Raw genomic sequence first — 23074 nt, forward strand, 5'->3', positions numbered from 1 at the left:
AAATAAAAAAGGAAAGAAAATGACTTGCTTCAAGAGTGTCTTTGATATTGATATCATTTGAATGAGTCATAAAATCTTTTTTCTCTTGACATTTATTCTCTTTGCCAGTGCTTGATATCTTGATGCTAATTCTGAAGAAAAAAGAAAAAGAAAAAAAGATTTTTTTCCCTTTGTAGTTCGAACAGGAAAGAATCTTAGTGTAAAACCTGTGTTCTCTTTGTCCTTTTTTTTTTTTTTCTTTGTATGTATAATTATTGAGGCTAAGGCTATATTCAAATGATTTCAGGGGGCTTTAGAGAACTTTACTAAAAAGCTTAGTAGTGCTAAAAAAATTCTGATCCTGGTAAGATAAGAAGTTCTGTGTTAGTGTGTGTCATTTCTGCTCCTGGCTCTGTCTCCACCTGGGGTACCTGAAGTCTGCAGGCTGAGGCCTCAGCAGGTCCCTGGAGAGACTAGAGAGGACAGAGTGAGAATGCCAGTCACTGGGTCACCCTTGTCCTCCGCTTCATCATTCAAATGAACGGATCCTGAGTGTCCCTTGGACGCCCCTTGCCTTGCATCTTCCTGGTGCTCGTGCTCAGCGTTTTCTTGTTCATATTTAATTTTTAAATAGTATTTTTCATATTAAAAAAGAAATTCATATTTGTTGTAGAAAAATCAGAAAATACGGATGGAGTGAAAGGGCAATAAAGACAATCCCACCATCCAAATAAAAATGCTGTTAATACCTGGGGGGGGGGGCGGTGTAGAAAGAGGTAGAGAGAAAGAGAGAGAGAAGGAGACTGACTTTTATCTCTGTCTGCTTTCTTCATTAGTTTCTTCCCAGCATCTAGAACAGTGCCGGGTACATAGTAGGTGCTCAATAAATATTTGCTGAAAAAAATAAAACAGATCTTAGAAGTCTCCCTCCTCCAGGGAATTCTCACACACCACCTAAGAGATCCTTTTCCAGGTCTCACTGAACCTGTGAACCTGCGGCCAAGCCGTCTTCACTGGCCCTTCACTGTGCACACCTATTGCTCACTTCTCCATACTCCACGCTCGTTAGAGACCTGTCCATTCCTAGAGGAGTGTGCCATTAGCCTCTTAGCCTTCCTGCTTTAGTATCTTCCCCTCTTTGGAGGGAAGGAGGTCTTTGTGAGGTCAAATTTCTTTGATTTCAAGTTATACTTATGCCCCCATGTCCTGCCTTGGTGAAAATCTGCACTTTTCAGTGTAATGCTCCTTGTATACTTTAGTGGTAAGGTGTTCCCTAAACCATGTAAATGAATTTTTTCTGATACCAAGAACTAAAGGGTCTGTTCTAGGAAACAGCATGTGAAATTTTAGCAGAGTTTGTCTGAAGTGTGCCTCCTACCACAGCCAAACTCTGAGAGGAAAAACTAAAAAACAGAAACTAGTGAAACTTGACCCATAAAAGCCACGGGAGGGCCTAGCATTAGAGCAAGCCGCCATGGAGACTGCCTTGGAGCAGCGTGAGCAACCACTTACAGGGCTCTCAACCGAGCTGTGGGGCTCTAGCCGGTTTGGTCTGCTTGGAAGTCGGGCAGTGTTGGTTGGATTCCTGGCGTCCTGGGCAGGAGTCACTGCCAATCCCCCCCTCCTCCCCCCAAAAATAAAAGAATAGTCTTGGCTTTGGCCAAGACAAACGCCTAGGTAGGTGCAGCCAGGGAAAGGCTTTTGTGGCTGTGTCTTCATGGCCTCAGGAAGTGGAAGCCCTCGTGAGTGGCTTCCTGAACAGATGAGATATAGACCAGCCAGGGCAAATCAGTATCTACTCAGGAGTCAACTCATTTCCTTGGCCGTCAGCAGATTTGTTTTGAGAAGATTCTATGTCTAGGATCAGCAGGAAGAAGAGCTGTGATCCATTAACAATGTCTGTCACGGGGAGGGGAGTGAGGGGGCCTGGTAGGCCAGCTGTTTGTCATCCTTGGCACGGATTGAGAGATTAGGAGATTGTGCTCAAAAATGGAATTTTAAATTATCGCCCTTAGAAAAGGCCCTTTGACTAGGGTGACCATAGGCTTTTTTTAAAATCAAATTAGGATACTTCTAAAAGTGAAATGAAATGCTATTATCCCAAGGCAGCAAGAGTAAACAAGAACCTGATACTTTTGTTCATTGCAAACAGTCTTCACATGAAAGGCTTTCCCTCCTGTACATTCCACCCCCCCGAGTTTCAGGGGCTACTTGGGCAAGATCTCCCTTCCACTGTGCTCTGCCTTATTTCCAAGGAGCCCTTTGGTTGGCGTGTGTTTGTCTCAAGACCCCAAAACTTGACAAGGAGTGACCCAAGCATCCACCTCCTTTTGTCCTCGACACACTGTGCAGAGGAGCTCCGAGTGAGAGCTCTGTGGCTTGCTGACTTTTCTGCCAATGCTGGCAGGTTTCCAGGGCATGTTCAATGCTGGCTTCTGCTCCTCCTGATGGCAGAGCCATCAAATCCATCTACTTGTTCTGTTTTTCCACATGCCAGGCTTGTGCCATCCCAGTCCCTGTGGTATGAATGGCCCTACAACCTGACCTCAGAGAGCTAGCTTTCCAAAAACGCAGTCCCACAAGCCTGCACCTGAGCTGGGCTGGCCGCCACGCTCTCCCACGGGGCACCTCACTCACACCGTGGCCCACGAGCCGTGCATGAATGACTGCAGAGCTCTGGGTCCTGAGCGTGAGAGAGCTGGGATTCCCTAGGTATGTTATTTTTTTTTCTTTGTTAAAACCCTGCATATACTTTTATTCCCAAGAAAGGCCCCCATTCTTTAGTTTACCATGAATAATCTCAGGCCGAGTGGGACTGAAGTCACAAATTTAAAATGATGCAATGGGCAGCTGACTTGACCGCAGAGATTCCTTCTGGAAATGTCTGATTGGCCATTTTGCTGGTAAGCTTTTGGGCCTTGCTCAGATGAGCCACCTGGGAGCGCCAGCCCCATTTCCCAGATTGAGCATCAAGATATTTGGTTAGGCAAACAGTGTCCTTGGCCAATAGATTTTGTATGGTCGGTGGTGGTTAGTTTAGTTACCAGTATGAGATGAGAGTGGTAGAGACAGAAGACTTGGATTCTAGACCTGACTTTCTCACAGATGGTCTGTGTGACTGTGGATGTGTCCCTTCCCCTCCCCACACTCCTCTCCTCGTCTGTAAGGTAGGTGGGTGGACCAGAAAAATGACCATCACACCGCTTTAAAAATGGTCCCCCCCTTTCCAAAACGTAACACATAATCCTAACATGCAGAACCACACCTACTCTGATTGAAGCCAAAACAAGGCCCAGATTGATCCGGGCTCGTGGAGCTTTCCCTCGCTCCCAGCCTGAGAAGGCTGTGGGTCTTCCCGACTCCCCCCAGCAGTAGAATCTGTGATGTTTCTCTCCTGCTGCCCGCCTTCTGGCCATCTTTCCGCGTAGGCTGTTCCCTGCGTGTAGGCATTTTTGGCAGGGGGTGGGTGGGAAAATTAAAAGGAGATGAAATTTAAATCTCTCCGGTTTGCTGCTCATCAGCAGCTCCGATCACACACTTGGTTGGGGCGAAGGTTGAAACCAAGGACTCAGAGAAGGTTTTAGGTTATCTGTGCATTGCGATTCCAGTGGGCTGGGCTTGCTGCGCCTGGGAGTGTCTGGTGTGGGTTGACTGTCCTAGTCTGTATGTCTCTCTAGCACCGCCTCTAGGGCAGTGGTTCCCAGACCTGGAATGGCAGTTAGGATAACCCTGATCTGGGATGCACCAGTCCCTTGTCAGCACTTATTAAAATAGGAGCAGCTCTAAGCGAGTAAGTGGTTGGAAGTGATCTTGTTGACTCTCTATTTTATGTGGGCCCTTAATTTATATTTACTTCTTAAATCCTTGCCCAACAACTCTGTGAGATAGTGTTTACTGTTTTGAAGTTGTTTCCTTGCTTATCTGTCTCCTGGTGGAACTAAGTGGCAAGAATGATGCTTGATCTGTGCATATCTTGGCTTAGATCAGCCGCACATGGTAGGCCCACTGATTTTGGTTCGTTTTTTTGTTTTCCAAGATAGGTGAGTGAATGAGCAAATGAAGCTCAAAGACGTTAAGTAATTAGCTAGGCAGTAAATCTGGGGTAGACATCTGTCTCCATCAAGCCCAGCTGATTCAAGAGTGAAGAAGGTGGAAGTGGGGTTCCAGTGTTTTCATCTTCTTGGTGCTTGCCTGCATTCCCTGTGCCCTCCTCTAAGTGTCCCTGGGTTGCCCTGCTTTCCCGATGCTCAAGACTGCTTCTTTCCCCACCGTGGCTATCCCTGGCTCCCCCTTCTGGGAGAGGCTCACAAAGGGCATAAGGAGATAAGTGGTCTATAGAAAACCGGCATCCTGCTCTGGTGGTGTTTACCTTTGGGATTGCAGGGTTCTCCATTCCAGGGTTCCCAAACCTGCTAGACATACAGATTCCTGGGCCATTCCCAGGCCTACTGAATCAGGATTTCTGGAGATGGACCCCTGACCAGGCAGGTGCTTTTAAAAGCAACCGATCCTGCCCTTCCTATCCAACTTCATCGTCAGCTAAGATCCCCCAGGAGCTGACCTTTATAGGGTCACGTGGGCCAGCTTGCCCTCTCCAGCCCCTGCCATGCCACATCCCACTTCCACACTTTGGGTCGTGGTTTTCCTCCCAGTTGAAAAAGTCGTTGCTCCCTTTGGCCTTTATCTTCATTGCAGGTGGCCTTTGGAGTCCAGCCCATCCTCAAGCCCTGCCTTTGCCTCAGGCAGCTCACACTTGCTTCCTTCTTTTCTGACCACTGCTGGCTCCTGTGAGGCCTAAAAATTAGCCCTTATTTCAGTCATTCAGTAAATAGTTAATGAGCAGTTGTGATGTGACAAGTATTTGTCTAGATCTGAGGGATACCACAGTGGGCAAAACAGACAAAGGCCCTGTCCTCGTGGAGCTTGCATTCTAGTAGAGGAGGCAGACCGTAAACATGATGCACAAATGTATCTATAACATAAGGCAAGGTCTGCTAATGACAGGAGCTAGGAAGCAACCAAAGGGGGGGTGAGACGCTGGATAATTAGGGGTGCCATTCTGGGTAGGGTATTTGTGAAGGGCTGAGTGAGCTATGTGAGGTGGGGATCCATGTGAATCTGAGGCACAGATTGTTTCTGGCAGAGGGAACAGCAAGTGCAAAGGGCCTGAGGCAGGAGCATTTTCACTGTATTCAAGAAAGAGTGAGTGGGTCACTGTTCCTGGTGTATTCCTAGCACCTAGAGGGCTGCTGGGCACTGGGTAGGGACTCGGTAAATACCCGAATGACCATGCCTGGAGCGAAGAGGATGGGGTGGCAGGTGAGGGAAAGAGGTAGTCAGGAATAAGGTGTACAGCACTGTGAAAGCCACTGTGAGGACTTCAGATTTTATTCCAAGTATGAGGGGATGCTATTCAGTGTGTTGCGTTAGAAGAGTGACATGATCAGACTGCCTTTCCCCCCGTGCAGAGGATAGACTATGAGGGGTAGAAGAGTGACATGATCAGACTGCCTTTCCCCCAGTGCAGAGGATAGACTATGAGGGGTAGAAGAGTGACATGATCAGACTGCCTTTCCCCCAGTGCAGAGGATAGACTATGAGGGGTTAGGGGAGAAGCAGGGAGACCAGTGGGAGGTTCTTGCAGAGGACTAGGGCTAGGGGACTTGGGAGAAAGTGACATCAGTGCAGATAACGAGACGAGTTTGGACTCAGAGTGCATTTTAAGGGTAGAGACTATGTGTTCTGAGGACGGGTGGGATAAGAATGGGAAGTCAAGTCTGAATTGCAGGACTTTTTATTATACATCAGCAATTGGGTGCAAATATGATGTTAAACCCATGTGTTTGCTAATTTCCTGTTTGTCAGTTTCCTGGACATCCCCCTGGCAGGGCCTGGGCCCCAGTTGATGCTGCATTAAATAATGGAGTCCAGGAACAGCCAGTGCTGCTGACTGATAACCTTGAGCCCTAACCCCATTCCGTGGCTTCAGCATCCAGGGTGGTGGTTTGGGTGTTCTCAGTACAGGAGATTTTTGTGAGGGTGGCCCCTCTGTAGCACTCAGTTGTCATCAGGGATTTAAGATGCCGCCTCTGCAGGAGCTGGGCTGGGGGAGGAGGTGGGAACAGAACCCAGAAGTTCAACAGCCCAGCCCCTCTCTTTCCAAGTTTATACATCTTTGGGGGAGTGTTCCTCCCTGTTCCCTGCTCACGCTGGTGTTTCTCTGCCTTTGCAAATGCTCACCTTGTTCTCTCTTGAGCAGATCTCTCTTGCTTTCCTTGTTCACTTGTCAAAATACCACCCCTTCCTCTAAGCCCATTCCTAATGTCCCAGCCAGATGTGGTTTCTGCCGCCTCTGAACCCCATAGTGGTTTATACCTTCCTTATGACATCATCTTCTCCAGGGTCTTACCCAGTCTTTTGAGCTGGAATGCCCATAGTGAAATGATGAGCCTTAATTATCATTGAGTCCCTCCCCCAAGGCCCAGTGCAGTCTCTTGAACCCAGTAAGCACTTGATAACTATTATTCAAATTGAAGTTGACTTCCTTTATGACTCATTTTCAGCAGCTGCAGGACACTTGTCTCCTAAAGAAGATTTGGGTCAGGAATCAAACCACCAAATGTCTAAGATATGTCAGATGGAGAATATAAATAAATGAAGTGAGATTAGTATTTTTGATAGAGATGCCATTATAAGAAAGATTTCACTTTCTTTGTCACCCTTTAAAAGATGGTAAGAGGCAATAGATGCAGGGTCTCTCTTGGGAGGCAATAGGGAGTGGTGGAGACTGGGGTGAACAAGAGTGTGTGCTGATCCATCCATTTAAAGTCGACAACAACCAAGCCTTGGCTCTAGACAGACGTTGCCACAGTGTTCCTGGATAACCTGATTTGTCAAGAGAAGTTGCAAATTCAGAATTTTTGCATGGAAAACATTGATTCCTAGATGTTAGCAAATGATATCCCCCCCACCTTTTTTTTTTTTTGTCCCCAGCCAGCACCTTTCGGAGGGCCTGGCTCCAGTTTAGGACCTCTGATTTACATGTCAGACTTTTCCCCACTGAAGCAAATAGGTATATTTATCTTGAAATTGCAAGGAGATCTAGCTGCTTTTCATTAAAAAGAGGATGTTTGCCTCTTGCTTTTATTCTCTAGCATTTGCTTTCCACTGTCCTGCTTTTATTTGAGTGGGAACCCCAGGGTTACTAGTATTAATTTGTGCCTGAATGCCAACTCCATGTGGCATAAGCGCTTCTATAGCTTGCCTTGAACTCTGTATAATGGGCTTTTTATTTTCCTCCAGGAGTGGTTTAAATGGAGGCTGCAGTCTTTTGCAAAGCATAATTGGTTTTAAATTGTAGGTTTAATAATAATGATGTTGGGCTTAATGTAGCGCTTTTCAGCTTCTGCTGGCAGCCCTTGGCAGCCGGTCACTCAGCAATCTGTATACCCTCTCTCCTCAGAAGCAGACAGCTGTTAGGGACCTGAGTCCCCTCACCACATCCTGCTATGGACCACAGGGATGAGGGGGCCAAATGCCCGCTGCAGCCGGGGGCCACTAGAGGAGAGGGAAGCCGATGGGCGTCTCTTTGTGCCCTGAGCATAGGGGTCCGAGGCTGGACCATCAAGGCTCTTTGCTGTCTTTTTCCTCTCTTTCTTCGCCTTTGGGTCACCCCACAGCTCATTAGGAATTTTTTTGGAAGATAAGCAGAGGAATGCAAATTCCACAGTTTTGCTTCTGTATAGAAGGTTTAATTGAGAAGATATATTAACTTAATTGGTTATCATCAGGCTTCTAGCTTCTTTCTGTATTTTCAGTAACTTTTTTTCATTTTCTTTTGCCATGGCCAATAAAGAGTCCCTTTAAAAGATTAAATCTTGTACTTTGGACTCTCCAAGTGGAAAGAGCCCTGGTTCAGAAATCAGAGAGCCAGGACTCTGATTATGACTCTTTCTAGAATGATCTGCATAAACTTAAATACAATACTCACTTCTCCTAACCTATTTCTGAAGCATTGGATGGATGAGTAGATTAAAGTACACGACCACCAACGTCCCTTCCAGTGCTTGTGATAGAGGACTTAAGTGTTTCTGTGAAATGACACCCAACTCCTCCTTGGATGACATTTGGTGTGTTTCAGAAGTCAATAAAAATACCAATCTACATATGTCATACAAAAGACTAACTGAGGCTTGGACAAGTGAGGGCTTGTTCAGCGAAAACTCAGCGTTTGTGTTATAAAAAGCGCAGAGAAGGATGCTGGTATCGTGTGATGTGGAGCGTCCTGCTTGAAAATTACAGGCAGCGCAGTCAATGACAGGGTAGCAGCACCCGTGGCCAGCTGACGACCGCCCTTTGGAGGTTTCCCAGGGTCCACCCTTTGGACAAACCACAGACGTTCAGAACTTGTGGGCTAGTTCACCATCAATGATGACAAGCAGTCTCTCATTTGTTTTGGGGTCTGAACTGCCTTGGCTTCGACCACCATTTCTAGATGGCTTTTTGTTTTTGTTGTAGACAGGAGCAAATTATAACGTGGGAAGAATGGATGAGGGTAAAAATGGAAACATGAAGCCTGAAGAAGTTTCTCTGGGCTTGGAAATCTGCGGTGACCATTTGGACCAGCGTTTTAGAGGAAGTGGTGCTTGCAGAGTTTGAAGGTAGCACACGTAGAATACCCGATTTTGTACAAATGTCACCTGCGAAAAGCTGACCAGACAGCTGTATTCTGCCTCGCCCTCTCTCCTCTTTTGAGCACACTTTGCTCCTCGAGGCTCCAAGTCAGTGCATCAGTAGACTTTGCTACCTATACCACTTTCAGTCTTTTTTCTTAATCTTTAGGTGGGGTGTTGTATTTTTTTGTAGGGGAAAATGGACAACCAAAGTTAACAGGCTTTGTTCTCTCAAAGTAAACATTCTTATAAAGGACTGAACCAGGGGCTTCCCTGGTGGCGCAGTGGTTTAAGAATCCGCCTGCCAATGCAGAGGACATGGGTTCGATCCCTGGTTTGGGAAGATCCCACATGCCGCGGAGCAACTAAGCCCTTGTGCCACAACTACTGAGCCTGCACTCTAGAGCCCACGAGCCACAACTACTGAGCCCCTGTGCCGCAAGTATGGAAGCCTGCGTGCCCTAGAGCCCGTGCTCCGCAGCAAGAGAAGCCACTGCAATGAGAAGCCCACGCACTGCAGTGAAAGAGTAGCCCCCGCTCGCCGCAACTAGAGAAAGCCCGTGCATAGCAACGAAGACCCAACGCAGCCAAAAATAAATAATTTTTTTTTAATTAAAAAAAAAAAAAAAAAGGACTGAACCTAACGTGAATGATAGATGCGGTGGAAGGGAAACCATGTCCTCCTTTTCCAGAAACAACTTGCCAATCTCTCTGTGAAACGGAATAACAGCTTCTGAGGGGCAGATATTCGCAGCTGGTGAAGACAGCCCGGCCGGCTGTGCAGCGAGGGGAGAGGAAGGGTGGGCAGAGCAGGCTGGAACACAAGGCCATGTGCTCAATGCTCTAAAGAGCTGGACGTGGCGTAAACAGCCGCCCACACTGATTCCAGTTCTGAGAATTAGGGTCCAAATTTTGAGGTCTACAGATTAGGTACAGAAGACTGTTGTCTTCAGATTTCTTAAAAAGCCTTCACTGTTAAATTGCTGGCCACTAAGGTGTTGATGGCCGTAATTTAGGCCTCCAGATGCGCCCAGGGCTGCACAGGAATGGGACACGGAATAAGTTTTTTCTGATGGGGAAAGGCAAGGACAGCACTAAAAGAAGACGGGTTCAGGTGAAACATTGCAGGAAGAGGCGGCCGGGTGCCTCCAGGACCTGGCGTGTGTCTGCATGTGCCTGTGTGGAGCGAAAGGTCACGTGCTTACCGTTGACATAAGAGACCTTTGGGAATGAGGCTCGGGGTTAAGATGGCATTGAGAAACTGTCAGAATTTTTCTAAAGGCTGTCAGCTCCCTGAGGGTGAGGACCATTTCATTTGTTTATCACCACATCCCCAGCACCTACCAACCAATATTATTATTCATTACTGTTTGGTGGATAATCAGATAAAAGGAAGGGGGAGAGGAGCTGGGGAAGACCTCACCCCAGCCCTGCCCAGCCATTCCATTGGCGCACATGGAGTCCTGTTCACCCTGAGGGTCTGTGGCCGGGTCAGCCATGGTGACACGCTAGGGCTTGGTGGAGGAACAGACCTCCCCTGGATGCTTAAAGCAGAAAAGGCGTTTATTGAAAGGATGCTGAGCAGCCCACGGAGCCAAGGGGCCCTGAAGATCGAAGGGAGGAACCCAGGTGGACGGCAGGATGACAGCCAGGCGGCTTACAGGGCTGGTCTGGTGATGCTGGGCCGACTCAGCGCCCACGACACCGCTGGGTATCCCTGGACATTGTCCTGCTGCTTCTGGCCCCCCAGTGCCGCCCCCTGCGCCAAACAACTCCTAGATCCCAAGTCCAGAGTGCGCGGTCATGCCTCCACCCGCTCGTGGGCTTGGGTCCTGGCTGTCCCCGCTGCGGCCAGCCTGGCAGGAGGCGGGGCGCTACCTTACACGTGACTTGGGGGCCTCCTTCCAAGTTGCTGGAGCAGGGTGGCCGCGCTGGGGAGGCCAAGGGAAAAAACACAGTGTCCCCTGGGGGCAGGAGTTGGAAGAATCCTCGGTATGATGAGTAATCCGGTTAGCTAAGCAAATATGAAGAAACAAAATAAAAACAGCCCTGTATGCATTTTAGACTTTTATTTTATTTTGAATCAAGGGCGACAAGGGCCAGCAGGTTACAGTGTATTAAGAACGTTAATGGCAGTTCCCAGGGGCTAGGACAGCTTCCTGGCTGATGTGACACTCAGCACATTCGTAAGGAAAAGTCTCAGTGTGAAAGAGAACGGTCAGGGTGGTTTTGCTGTTGGTTCAACCCCGCCAGAGCATCGGCGAGTTTCCGTCCCGGGTACGCACGAGGTCCACCCTGACCCTGTCGCTTTCCTCCCGACGAGCCGCCAGCTGCGCGGGACGGTGCTTTTTCTGGGAGCCTCACGTCAAGAGAAGGGGTCAGCCGGGGCCCGTTGGCCCAACCTTGCGCCCTGTGAAGTGCTCCGGCTTCTGAGGGTGAATTAACTCTTGTTTTTATTGTGCTGTTAATTCCAGCTCCTGCCTATCTCCCTAATTCATTCCACATGTCTGGTCCCTTCTGCCCGCAGCGGTCACTGCCCAGGCCGGGGTCCGGGGGGAGGGGGGAGGTGCGGTGGCTCGTCTCTTTCGTGTGTCTTGTCAGCCTGTCTGCTGGCAGCTCTGTCCACGAGCCCCCTGGGTTCACAGGCGCCTCTCCTGGGAAGTGCCTCCTCCCGTTCTCACCCACAGTGGAGTGGAAACTTTTTGAGGGCCTGGACCTTAAGGCACTTGTATTTTATATCTTCTCTGAGCCTGACACTTAGCAGGGGCTCAACAAATCTTGTTCAGTCTGTGAGCAATTCGAAGCACTGGCGTGCTACCCGCCTTCGGCCACCACGCCGGGGAGAGCAGGAGTGGGGGGCTTCCCAGGGGAGGTGGAGCAGGGTCAGGCAGCCCCTCCAGCCCAGGGGGTGCCGTGAGGGGACACCCCAGAGCTCAGACGGTGGAGGAGGTACCCAGGTTCTGGTCTGGGGGTGCAGCACGCCTAAGGGTGGCCTTGACATGTTTCCGTGGCTCTGGGGCTGGGGACGCGGGACATGATGGGAAGTTGACGGCCGCTGGGAGGATGTACCTTGTCACACATGGACCCTGGACGAGCCTACCTGACACAATCCCGTGGTCATGTGTCATCTTCAAGTGGGAAATCCTCTAATTTTGAGTTTTCCAAAATGTGTGCTTTTTTTAACATCCTTGTTGGAGTATAATTGCTCTACAATGGTGTGTTAGTTGCTGCTGTATAACAAAGAGAATCAGCTATGCATATACATATATCCCCATATCCCCTCCCTCTTGCGTCTCCCTCCCACCCTCCCTATCCCACCCCTCTAGGTGGTCGCAAAGCACGGAGCTGATCTCCCTGTGCTATGCGGCTGCTTCCCACTAGCTATCTATTTTACGTTTGGTAATGTATAAGTCCATGCCACTCTCTAGGCAGGCAGGAAAACTCTTCAAAATGTGTTTTTAGGAAGAGTTTTCCTGCCTGCTTCCCTCCCTGCTTTCCTTCTTCCTTCTCTCCCCCCCTCCTTCCCTCCCTCCCTTCCCTTTCTTCCTCCCTTCCTTCCTCTTTCCCTTCCCTTCTTAACCTGTCCTTTCCATCTTCTCTCTCCAGAAGCAGAAGGGCAGAGAAGGCACCCCAGGTGGATAGATGTGTCCATTTCAGAATTTTCCCATTTCCTCCTAAAGTATGGAAAGTGTATGGTCTCTGCCTTAAAAACAAAATGCTAGAGGAATAAAGTGTCAGAGCAGCAGCTCCACTCTTCCCAGGAAGCCTCCGCCTCTCCCTCCTCTCGCCGCCCCCCCCCCCACCCCGGGTTCTCTCATTACAGCATGTTCCCAGTCCTGCTTAACTGTGTTCCCCACTCCTTGCTCCTCCTCCTCCTCCACCTCAGTTTCCAGCAGGTTCTCACCCTCTCTGAGCCATTAGCTTTGCCCCAATTCTAACCCCATTAGCAAGACTCATACAATCCTCGATCAGCGAGCCCCCAGGACCGGAACTTCTAATCATCAGCCCCTGCCTCCCTTGGTCTGCGCCCACCCACTCCCCCAGTCTCTTACTCTATCGTTTCCATTGTTGTTATTTCTGGGTGCCTGGGGGCGAACAGCGTGACTAGCTGCTGCACAGTCAATGTGTGTTGGGACCACCCTATTCATAACCGCACTGTGTTTTAACAAGGATGCGTTTGAACAGCTGTCAGTGCACACACACCAGGCTCTTTGAGGAGGCTTCCAGGGGAGCGAAGCTTCCTAGTATGAAATTAAAAGATCAGTTCTTTGTTCCTTCACCCAAAACTTTGGTTTCGCCTGATTGGCTTGCCCTCTCGCCTGGAGCCCAGCATGTGATCCATGGAATGTTGTTAGGTGCTTCTAGTGAGTAAGGTTTGGGAAAACACAGTTAAACAAACCTAAAATCTCTTTACCAAGGGGCTTCTCAGAAGTATTAATAGGTTAAGTTCGGTGATGGCAGGGGCCATATCTTTGTTCTTCATTCCGATGGCTAAAAATAAAAAATGATCAAAAATGAGAAAATGCGTCATGAATTTCCAAGAGGAGATATGGTTTACGGCCTCTCCCAACCTCAGGACCCTGTATTTGCAGAGCATCTCCCAGGAGAGGCTTGAGGGCATCTTGCTCTAGGCGAAGCAGGCGGGAGGGGTGGGGAGGGTGTTTCTTGGCCAATATTTCATCTCCTTAAGGAAGCAGAGTAGGAGTGGAGGAGGGTTGCCCTTAATGGATAAAGTGGCCATTGGAGTGGTGGCTGTTATGTTGAACTCAGGCAGAATTGCATTAAAACATGTATTTACTGAGCATCCGTCATGCACTGGGAGTGATTCTTAGGAAATGTGCAGGCAATGTGCCGGGTGCTTGAACAATAGTGAACCAAACATAGTTCCGGGTGTGAAATAACTTCAGCAGTTTCCATGAAACAAGCCTAGAGGAATAATCAGGGAACTATGCAAGACAATATATGCTGGTGAACTGAGGAATATGATGCCAACAATAAGTGGTGTGAACAGTTAAAATAGGGGAAAAATTGGACATGCCTAGGGTTATCAGGATGACATTTGGGAGAAAGTGGAACTAGATGTCAGAGAATGGGAGGGATATGGATTGTAGAGCAGCCGAATGTAATTGTCCCATGGGATCCCAAGAGTTCTTTGTTTTGTCCACACTCAGGTATCCTAAGCACTTCATCCCCAGCACACAGTAGCTGCAATAACATTTGTTAAATGAATGATATGGTAGAGGAGGGAGGAAGGGCGTTTCAGAAGCTCTGGGGTGGGAACGTGTTTACTCTGTTGGTGGTGTGAGCAGCAGTGGGGTGGGGTGGTGGGATGGAGCCGTTTAGGAGGTATTGAGTGATAAGATGGGGCCAACCTGTCAAGAGTCTTGAATGCCAGGATGGGAATTCAAATGTGATGTTGTAGATTCTTAATTTACGAAGATAACATGGGAAAGAGACCACAGGAAGAGCCACCAAAATGGAAAAATGACAACAGCAGCAGTATCCCAGCAGTCTGGTTATTAGCCTGATGACCAACTGCAGGGTAGGCAGGAGGAAATCAGACTCTTCCAAATGGGCGGTAGCAGTGAGAGTATAGAAAAAAGAATCTGAGAGACATTCTAAAGGAGAGAAAGAGGTTTGGGGAAATAAAAGAGAAGGAGAAAGTAAAGACAACACCCAGAATTTGAATAATTAGAATGTTGGTATCCTTGGAGGGAAAAAACGGAGGCATGTCTAAAAGTCCAGATTTTAACATAGTCAGAGCATCCCACTAGATTTGTCCTGAAGATGGTTGGAAATGTAATGTTGAAGTTTGCATGAGAGGTCTCAGAGAGGAAAAGGAGAAAGCTAAGGGCTCAGGACTGCCCCTGGTACCTCCTCCCAAAAGATAGAGGGTAAGTTTGTGGCCAAGTTGATATTTACTATGGGAGGGTTTGAAGCAGACATTGAAGGATCAGGTGTAAGAGCCAAAGAGACCTTATGGAAATTTCCTGAACCAGAATCTCTGGGCATCTGGACATCTGGATTATAAACAAGCATATAATGGGATTCCATGGACACGATGCCTTGAAGACCATGTCTCTGCTGCCCGCATCTCATGCCAATTGGTTAAATGTTATAGGAGAAAGGCCACTTGAATATTAACAGTCCACCAGTTCATGCACACTGGCTTAATAGGCAGTTTCTTACTTTCTGGAGGTGGTCAAAATAAGTTAGCTCATTCAAAAATTTTCATGGCACTGAAAGATAAATGAGAATTTGTGAGCCGTTATGTTGAGATACCATGGCTAATTAATATTCAGACAGAGCCTCTGGATATCTGTCATACAGCTTGAGGATTTTTATCTTTTTGTACTTAAAAAAAATTTTTTTTAACATAGGATTTTTAATTTTTAAAGTCATGAGCAGAATAATAGAATAGACTCTATTTATATTTTTGTGTAAAGACCAGACTGATTTAGCAGCAGTAATATCAGACTGAAGTGGTGACCACATTCCCTTGATTGTATATTGGGGTTAGACAGGAGCTGAAGGCCTTAATGTGAGCAGGCTGAGGCCAGGGCCAGACTGGGGACCTGACACTTGGAAATCACTAGCACGGTATCCAGAATAAGAAGCACGGGGAGTCCAAGAAGCACTGGCCAAGGGCAAAGTCAGAGGTGAAGACCAGCAGGCACAGGGACGAAAACAGAATGCTGAGGGGTAGGGCAGGCACATAACTGACCAAGACTAATTGTTTTATGTGTGCATGTGGTAAAATACACAAAGCATAAAATTGACTGCTTAGCCATTTTAAACTGGCGTTAAGTGCATTCACAATTCAGTGGCATTAAGTACGTTCACAATGTTGCACAACCATCACCGCTATCTAGTTCCAGAGCCTTTTCATCATCCCAAAAGGTAACCCCATTCCCATTAAGCAGTCCCTCCCCATCTCCCTCTCCCCAGCCCTGGCACCCACTAATCTGCTCTCTGTCTCTATGGATTTGCCTATTTTAGATAGTTCGTATCAACGAAATCATATGGCCTTCTGTAACCTACTTCTCTCACTTAGCATAATGTTTTCAAGGTTTATCCACATGGTAGCACGTGTCAGAATATCATTCCCTTTTTATGGTTGAATAATATTCCACTGTGTGGATATACCGCATTTTGTTTATTCATTCTTCAGTTGATGGACATTTGAGTTGTTTCCACCTGTTGGCTGTTGTGAACAGTGCTGCCATGAACACTCGTGTACAAGTTCTATTTACACACCTGTTTTCAATTCTTCAGGGGTCTATACCTCAGAATACAAATGGTAATTCTGTGTTAGTTCCTTGAGAAATTGCCAAACTTTTCCACAGAAGCTGCACCACTTTACCTGCCCCTCAGCAATGTATGAGGGTTCTAGTTTCTCCACATCCTCACCAACATGTGTTTGACTAATTCTTGTTGTAAGTTTCACAGCCAGGTGCTTCTTCCAGGGCCAGGGGCTGACCCCAGTGGGGCGACCTCCAATGGTCTTCAAGACTCAGCTCTCTGTGACCACAACCACGATGGTGATCGATGGAGAGGACAAGCCTCAGCCAAATGCCTCAAGTTCGGCTGCCCAATCTTGATTCACGATTTCAGCACCTTCATGGTATCTGCCTTCCTGCTCAGTCACTCCCTCTGATGCCCGACTCACCTTCCAAAAGTTACCAGCACATCTTATGCTACCATTGGCCTTTCCCTCCCTTTAGTGAGACTGTTCAACGCTTGAACCAGTTCACAGTCGTGCAACAACTTTGATGGAAGCCATGTGTCATGGTGGTTTTGAGTACAGCTGGCTGAGTGCAATCGTTGGCCACAAATCAAAGCTCATTAGACGGAAGCATTAAATAAATCAGGACTGGGGAGGGAGGCGACTGTAAATGGAGGGCTGAATGTGAGAGATAATCCAGTCTGCTATCTCTAGTGTCTTTCCCACTTGGAGTGTTTAAACTTGGCCTGACATTTATAGGCATTTTTCAGCCTCTTCTCCTGTCCCCATCCCTCTGCCACACACTTCCCCACAGCGATGAGCAAACTAGGAATAATTTGACTTGAAATCAAGGTGGAGCTCAGTAGAGCGGGTAATTAAGAATGTGATTTTTTTTTTTAAGCACTCAGGGAGTTATGAGAAGTCAGAAACGCCTTTTTCCTTTGAATAAGAGTTACTGGTTTGTGAGGGCAATGACTGAGACATCATTGTCTGTGTCCTAGGAAGCTGTGGGGCTCTGAGAGTAGCCCTCAGTACTTCTTAATGCCAGGGTGAAACTTGCCAGCATCAACATGACCTCTGGCTCCTGCCCACAAAGTACCTCATGCCAAGGGCTATAGCCACCACTGGCCCTCTGGTATTGGACTGTCAACCTGACCTGCTTCCTATGGAAAGCAGTCCCCAGTCTTCCGGGCGGGTCCCCAGCATGCAGCCCGCCGTCCACTTCAGCCACGGAGCTCTGCCCTTACCAGCTGTGTGGTTTCTTCTTTAGGGCAGACCAAAAAAATAAAGACCCTCACCATCCTCAATAACAACCACCGCCTACCACAAAAAGAGAGTGATGTTCACAAGCCGCACTGGAGGGAAAGAACTTAGAGGTGAAGAACCACTCTGGCAAATAAGTCATATGAATTTTAATGGTGTGTGTGCTCTTACATATAACATGAATTTAGGAACATGGAAACTGAGGAGATGGAGAGGAAGTGACGTCAGCAAGATGGCAGAATAGTAAGTCCCAGACACCTCTTTCCCCAGGGAGACATCTACTCAACAACTGTACGTGGACCAATTGCCTTTGTGAGAAATCCAGAAACCAGTTAAGAGATTCCTGCAACCCAGGTGGGCATGAAACCAGCTTCTCGAGGCCAGTCACGTGACTACAAGTTGGAAGTGACCAATAGCACACAATCAGTCTTCAAAGAATTTGAAAATAGAGGATAATAAAATAATAAAATATGAGATCAACGTGTAATGAGTCACAGTAGAGGCCTCACATGAAAGGGGGATCGTCTGGCCCTGAAATACTGAAGACAGAAGCATTAAGGAGACAAGCCCCAGAACACTGGGCAGGGCACCTGCTGTCCACTCCTACAACACTTCTGCTAAGGGTGACCGGCGTATCAGCGCCCAGAGAGGAAACTCCTCCTACCCCTCCATGGAAGATACTCCTCTCTCCCAGACCATCAGTGGCCACACTTCCCTCTAGTTTGGAGCTTCACACTTCAACTTTACACCCAAAAGCTAAAATTGGGAAAGGACTTTTTTTTATTGGTTTAAGTGAAGGATTTTGAAGATGGTAATTTAAGTTACAATGAAGATAAAAAGCAATTTCCTGCCCACCACTTCTCACCCTCTCTTCTTTTTTCCTCTTCCTCCTGCCCTATTCTCTGAAAAATGCAGCTTGAGAAAATATGACCCCGGGGAATAGTGGATGTGAGAAAGCTGTGTAGCCTGAGCTGAAGAGCAATTAGCTGTCCCTGAGCAGTCTCCGAGCAAGCAGAGGCGTGTCCCTGAGGCAGGAAGACATCACCATGATTTAGTTCTGTGTTGGTTGGTTTGCTGACAGCGTACTGTGTGTCCTCGGGCCCCATAAGAAATGGCTGGTGAAGACTGAGGTCACCACTTCTCCCAGCTGGACCATATCTTTGCAGTGACCCAAGGGTCACTGAGTAAGAAAGAGAAGGCTGAGGCCAGCTATGACCTTGAATATGTATCCAGCTGTGAGTTGTTGCCTAGGCTTCAAAATGGTAAATTAAGATTATGCCTGCTTGGTTTTTGCTTCTTTATGTTTTAAAAAAAATTCCCTTTATAGTACTATATCCCATAATCTGAAACTTGCAAGCCCACATCTGAAAGATGCTAATAAATATAAAAAAGAGTTCCATGGTCAGTAAGCTTTAACAGCGCTGGTGAAAGCCTTAAGCTGGTGTCTACAGTACAGGACTGCTCAGAGCCTTCAGTAGGAATAACGACTCTAGGAAGAGTGTGCAGCAGACAGCAGTTCTCAAATGTACCTGATTATGGAACGCTCTTCAGTCCGGTGGCTCTTGGTTATTCAGTAGAACACGTCTGGCTGCTCTGTACCTGTTCCTCAGTTCAAACCTTTCATTGTCTGAGTTGATCTTTCAAACTAGATGACTCAATACCTTGTATTCATTTCTCTTCTACGTGATGGTTTTGACCCATTTTGACGATGTTTTATAAAAGATCCATCCACCAGCTCGAAGAGGAGGACTATTTAAAGGTTTCAGATGGCCTTATCATCTGCAGCTTTAATGATGAGGACAGAGGCCCAGCGAGATGATATAGTCGCCCATGGCCACACTACCGGCCAGTCAGTGCAGAGCTGGGCAGTGTGACCATGTAGTGCCTGCCTGCAGGCTCAGGGTCTTCCCTCAGGCCCTCACTTTTCCATGCATGATCTCCTTTGAGCCTGAGGTCATGGCTCCTGTCTTGTTTCCTGGTTTGTTCTTAACCCATACTTCTTGAGAGGATTTATCCAGGTCCCTTATGCCAACTGGTATTTAGCTATTTTCCCTTTGTCCCAATTTAGGTAGCGAGATCCCTCGCCAAATATTTTTTGGTGACATATTTGAAGGCAGAGTAATACATTGGGAACAACCAGATGCACTCCTTTGGAACAGCGGCTTCTTCACTAGGCTATCTTTCCACCTGTGAGATCAGCACTTCCTTCTGAGTTGTTGCACCTAGAGGCTTGGCGCAGCCAATGGCAAGAGGATAGGTGGTACCAGGTGCATGGAACCAGGTCCTGGAGTTAGGTGTCTGTCCACCAGGTGAGGTGGGCAGGATTTCATATCATAGAGATCTACTAATAGCACGCTGTGGTTCAGGCAGACAGCTGCACCAGGGTCTCCGAAGGCTGGTGGAACTCAGTGAAGGGCGGGCAGACAGGCAGCTTGCAACACACTCCAGCTGTCGGTGCAAGAGGCAGGGCGGTCTTCCAGATGCTAAGATGGGGACTAGCAAGAGATAGATGAGGCTCGATGGTTAGAGCTGAGAGCATGATGAGGACGGAAGCAGCGACGGGGATGAATTGATGCCGAGTCTAGGGGTACACTGCTGAGCCGCTCTCCGATCTTTCCTGCCAGATGTGAACGGTTGCCCCGACAATTACTGACGGTGCTGAGCAGGGGTAGGTGGAGGGCTGGGGTTATCACAGGGGCTCACACGTAGGGAGAGGCGAGAGGCTGAGGCTGAGAACCGACAGCGCCCTCTGCTTCCCCTTGTGTAACACTTGTAATCCTGTTCCTGATCTTCACGCTCACAAATTCTCTAAAGATGGGGGCAATGCCTGTTTTGTTCACCTTTGTACTGCCTGAGCACAGCGCTGCCCCTGTGGTTCTCCGTAAATGCTTTCAGAAATGAATGCGTGAATGAATTGGAACTATTTAACGGTAGTGGAATGAAGTCCGCGCGGGAGGCGATGCTCAAGGAGCTTGAAATCTGGGTCCTTCCATTGGAGAGGGTGGATGTGTGCTTGTGAGTACCTCCCTGACACGGTGATTTTCCAGACCCCTCAGGCTTGAGTGGCTTGTCTTTGAGTCAGCGCTGACCAGACAGCCTGGATGGGGCATGAAGCTGAACTAACCTGGATGGAGGCCAACATAGTTGGCTTCCGAGGCTGCAAGTCTGTTTCTAGTTTGGACAATTTGTCCAGTAAACATTCAGCAGGCTCTGTTTCACCTCACTGAGGATAAAAGGGAAGCTTTGGATCAGAACCCTAGAGCCAGACTTCAGATCAGCAGCGACGTTTCTAAAATCACCAAGCAAATGTTTTCCAATTACCCATTGTAATTCGGCATTTCGATATCAGAAAAGGACAGCTGATCAGACATTAAAAAGTGCACAGCCTCCGAGTTTACAAATAGGGCAAAAAAAATCAATATCAACTTAATTTTGACTAATAGAGTGAGGTTTCCAGCCAGGCTAGGAGGCTGGCTTTTAGTTTTAAGTTGTTCCTCCTGATATTTTAAAATCCTGTTGTGTTCTGATTCACTGAAAAATGGAAGAAGTCAATCAATTTTTAATGCAAAATGCAGAATTTGGATGTGCCTGAGTGGCTTTCGGAGTGTGGCAGGGCTCCAGCGAGGCCGAAGTCCACAGTCACAGGACACAGGCTATGGTAAGGAGTTTTGGAGTCACTTAGCTCATCAATAACGTCTTGATTCTTGTTGATGAAAACTTTCGGACTAAATGCTAATGCCATTCAAGGAACCGGATCTGGATTTTGTTGTTGTTGTTTTTCCTTGAGCTCAGTGAAGTTTCTTATGGGTCCCCCAGTGAAGTCCTTATAACCTATCTGCCCTCTTCGGTCATTTCACCAAGACTTACGTGCTCTGGCAGGCTGACGCTCACTCTTTCCAAAGATGAAAGGCATGTCACTGAAAATACTCATCAGGCTCAAGGAAAAGCATTGTGAGTTTTGTATAATCACAAACAAAGGAAAGTAGGTCCCATTTGGAGGCTGTTCTGTCTGTGGAAGAAAAAGAAAAGAGGATGAAGAAGAAGTGTCAGATGATTTAGTTTTATCGCAGCTTCTTGAGCCCAAGCAGTGGTGTCAGAGGCCTGGGAACTGACCTCACGCTCGCACTCTTGTGTCTCCCCCAGGCTAGAAGAAAGCCTGTGCAAGCCAGGCTCCGTGAGACGTGTGGGCCAAAGGGAACCAATGGAGTCAATGGATGTATCCCTCATGTGTGCTTCAGCGAGTCTCATGTGCAGCTGGCATTTGGGAGGGGAGACAGTGTTTGGGGGGCTTGTCTGGGGTTGGGCAATTCATCCTGAGTGGCTGTAGTCTAGGTAACCCAGGGGCACTCCCTGTTCCTAGTTCACTGGCTGTGGTTGGCTGTCAGCGGGGATAGAAATTGTAAACAGGGCTAGGATACGCGGAAGGCCCAGAACAGGTGCTAACTCACCTGGTCTTTAGGGCTCTGGGATTCCTTGGACCAGGTCAGATTCCTTGAGAGAGGCGTTCATAGCAATGACCATCCCAGAATTGTCTGATACAAACGAAATCTAGTGGCTTGGAGAGTTCTACACACTTGCATTCAGAGGGAAGCTTTATGTGTAAAGTAACAAACCAAGGCAGTTTCTCTGCTGTACCTGCAGCTTTCTTAGATTTTCAGTGTTAGAAAAAAAAAAAAAAGCAACTATGCTGTGAATCGCCTCAGCTCTGGGTCTTGTCTTCTGTCTTTTCACTTTCTTTTGCCTATCATTTTCAGTTTTTAAGTGTACCTCACTGTTTTGCAGGAGTTGTGGTCTTGAAAATTTTGCATGGCTTCTTTTGTGTGTGTGTAAAGAAGAGTGTGTGGTTAAATCATTAGAGAAGCTTGCTGTTAAAGGAGACATTGCAACGATGCAATTTGTAAAAGGAGGAATTCTTTGATTGTACAAATAAGCACGATTTAATGGAACTGCTTGGGAATGAGCTTTGAGTCTAATGTATTTGTTGTTCATAAATTGGGACCTTCTGTGACAGTAGATGAAGTTCTGCCACTCTGTATTTGACAGAAGAGGAAGTAGAGAGTGATATAGGGCTTGTCTGTGACTATTTTATTATTCATGTAACTATTCAGAACTCTTGGCGGGGGGATTCCTAGTCTCTGTGTAGACGCTGCAGTGTATTTTGGTGTTTATCTTGTGTATAGCTATCTTGTCCTCCCTAAGTTTATCAGCAGCATCTTTAGTAACATTGAGTCAGGGCAGACTTGGCATAGGGCACTGAGTTTATTACAGTCTATTCCATCCCAGGTCAATGGGAGTGTTTTGGCAGTTCCCAGGACCACCAAAGCTGGTGTGGATTTGCACCGTGCAGAGAGGCAGAGGATGTGGAGGTAAGACAGAGTCTGGCAGGTCTGCTGTTGGATTGGCCAGCATCCATGGACAGGAAATCTAAGTCAAGAAGGAGACAAGTGCAGGTGGTGGAGCCAGGTCCAAACTGAAAACGAGTCGATCATTTCCTCACCGGCAAGAGCAAGGGCTGTGGTAGACCAGAAAGATCGGAGTGTTTCATAAGGCCAAGGTCAACTGCCCGCCTAGTCAAAGGACGGTTGAAGCAAGAGTGGCTGTGGGCATAGTGGAAAGACCCAGCCCTTCCACTCACTTCCACCTGAACTTGGCCTCCCTGGGCCTCAGTTTCTTCAACCTCTTTAACACATGGTTAGATTAGATGAGTAACTTTCAAACTTAACTATTTTTTTTAGGTACTGGGACCCTTCCTTAAAGTAAGATTTTGATAAGAAAACCCAACATGCATCAGAAAAAGGTGGGTGTACTCCAGTTGGCATTGAAGGGGGCAGGACTGGGCACCCGAGCCCCAACTACTTGGCCCCTGTCTTATATATCATGGTGATTCCTTCACCTCCCAAGGACGGCATTAAAGGATATTGGATAAAAATTTTAA

The 23074-nt window shown here is 47.5% G+C and overlaps 1 protein-coding gene across 7 annotated transcripts in view; it reads left to right on the forward strand.

Moving 5' to 3' along the window:
- Nucleotides 1-23074, forward strand: part of PDZD2 (PDZ domain containing 2) — a 387522-nt gene that overhangs the window by 106722 nt on the left and 257726 nt on the right. The window contains exon 1 of one of the 7 annotated variants that reach the window (XM_082382132.1): nucleotides 12524-22936. The exons of the other annotated variants lie outside the window; for them this stretch is intronic. The gene's annotated coding sequence lies outside the window, so the exon portion shown is untranslated. Of the gene's footprint in view, nucleotides 1-12523; nucleotides 22937-23074 lie in introns of those variants that run through there. 7 annotated transcript variants of the gene reach the window in all.

This window comes from Balaenoptera borealis (genome assembly GCF_965194805.1).
Source record: "Balaenoptera borealis genome assembly, chromosome: 2".
In the NCBI taxonomy this organism is placed as follows: domain Eukaryota; kingdom Metazoa; phylum Chordata; class Mammalia; order Artiodactyla; family Balaenopteridae; genus Balaenoptera; species Balaenoptera borealis.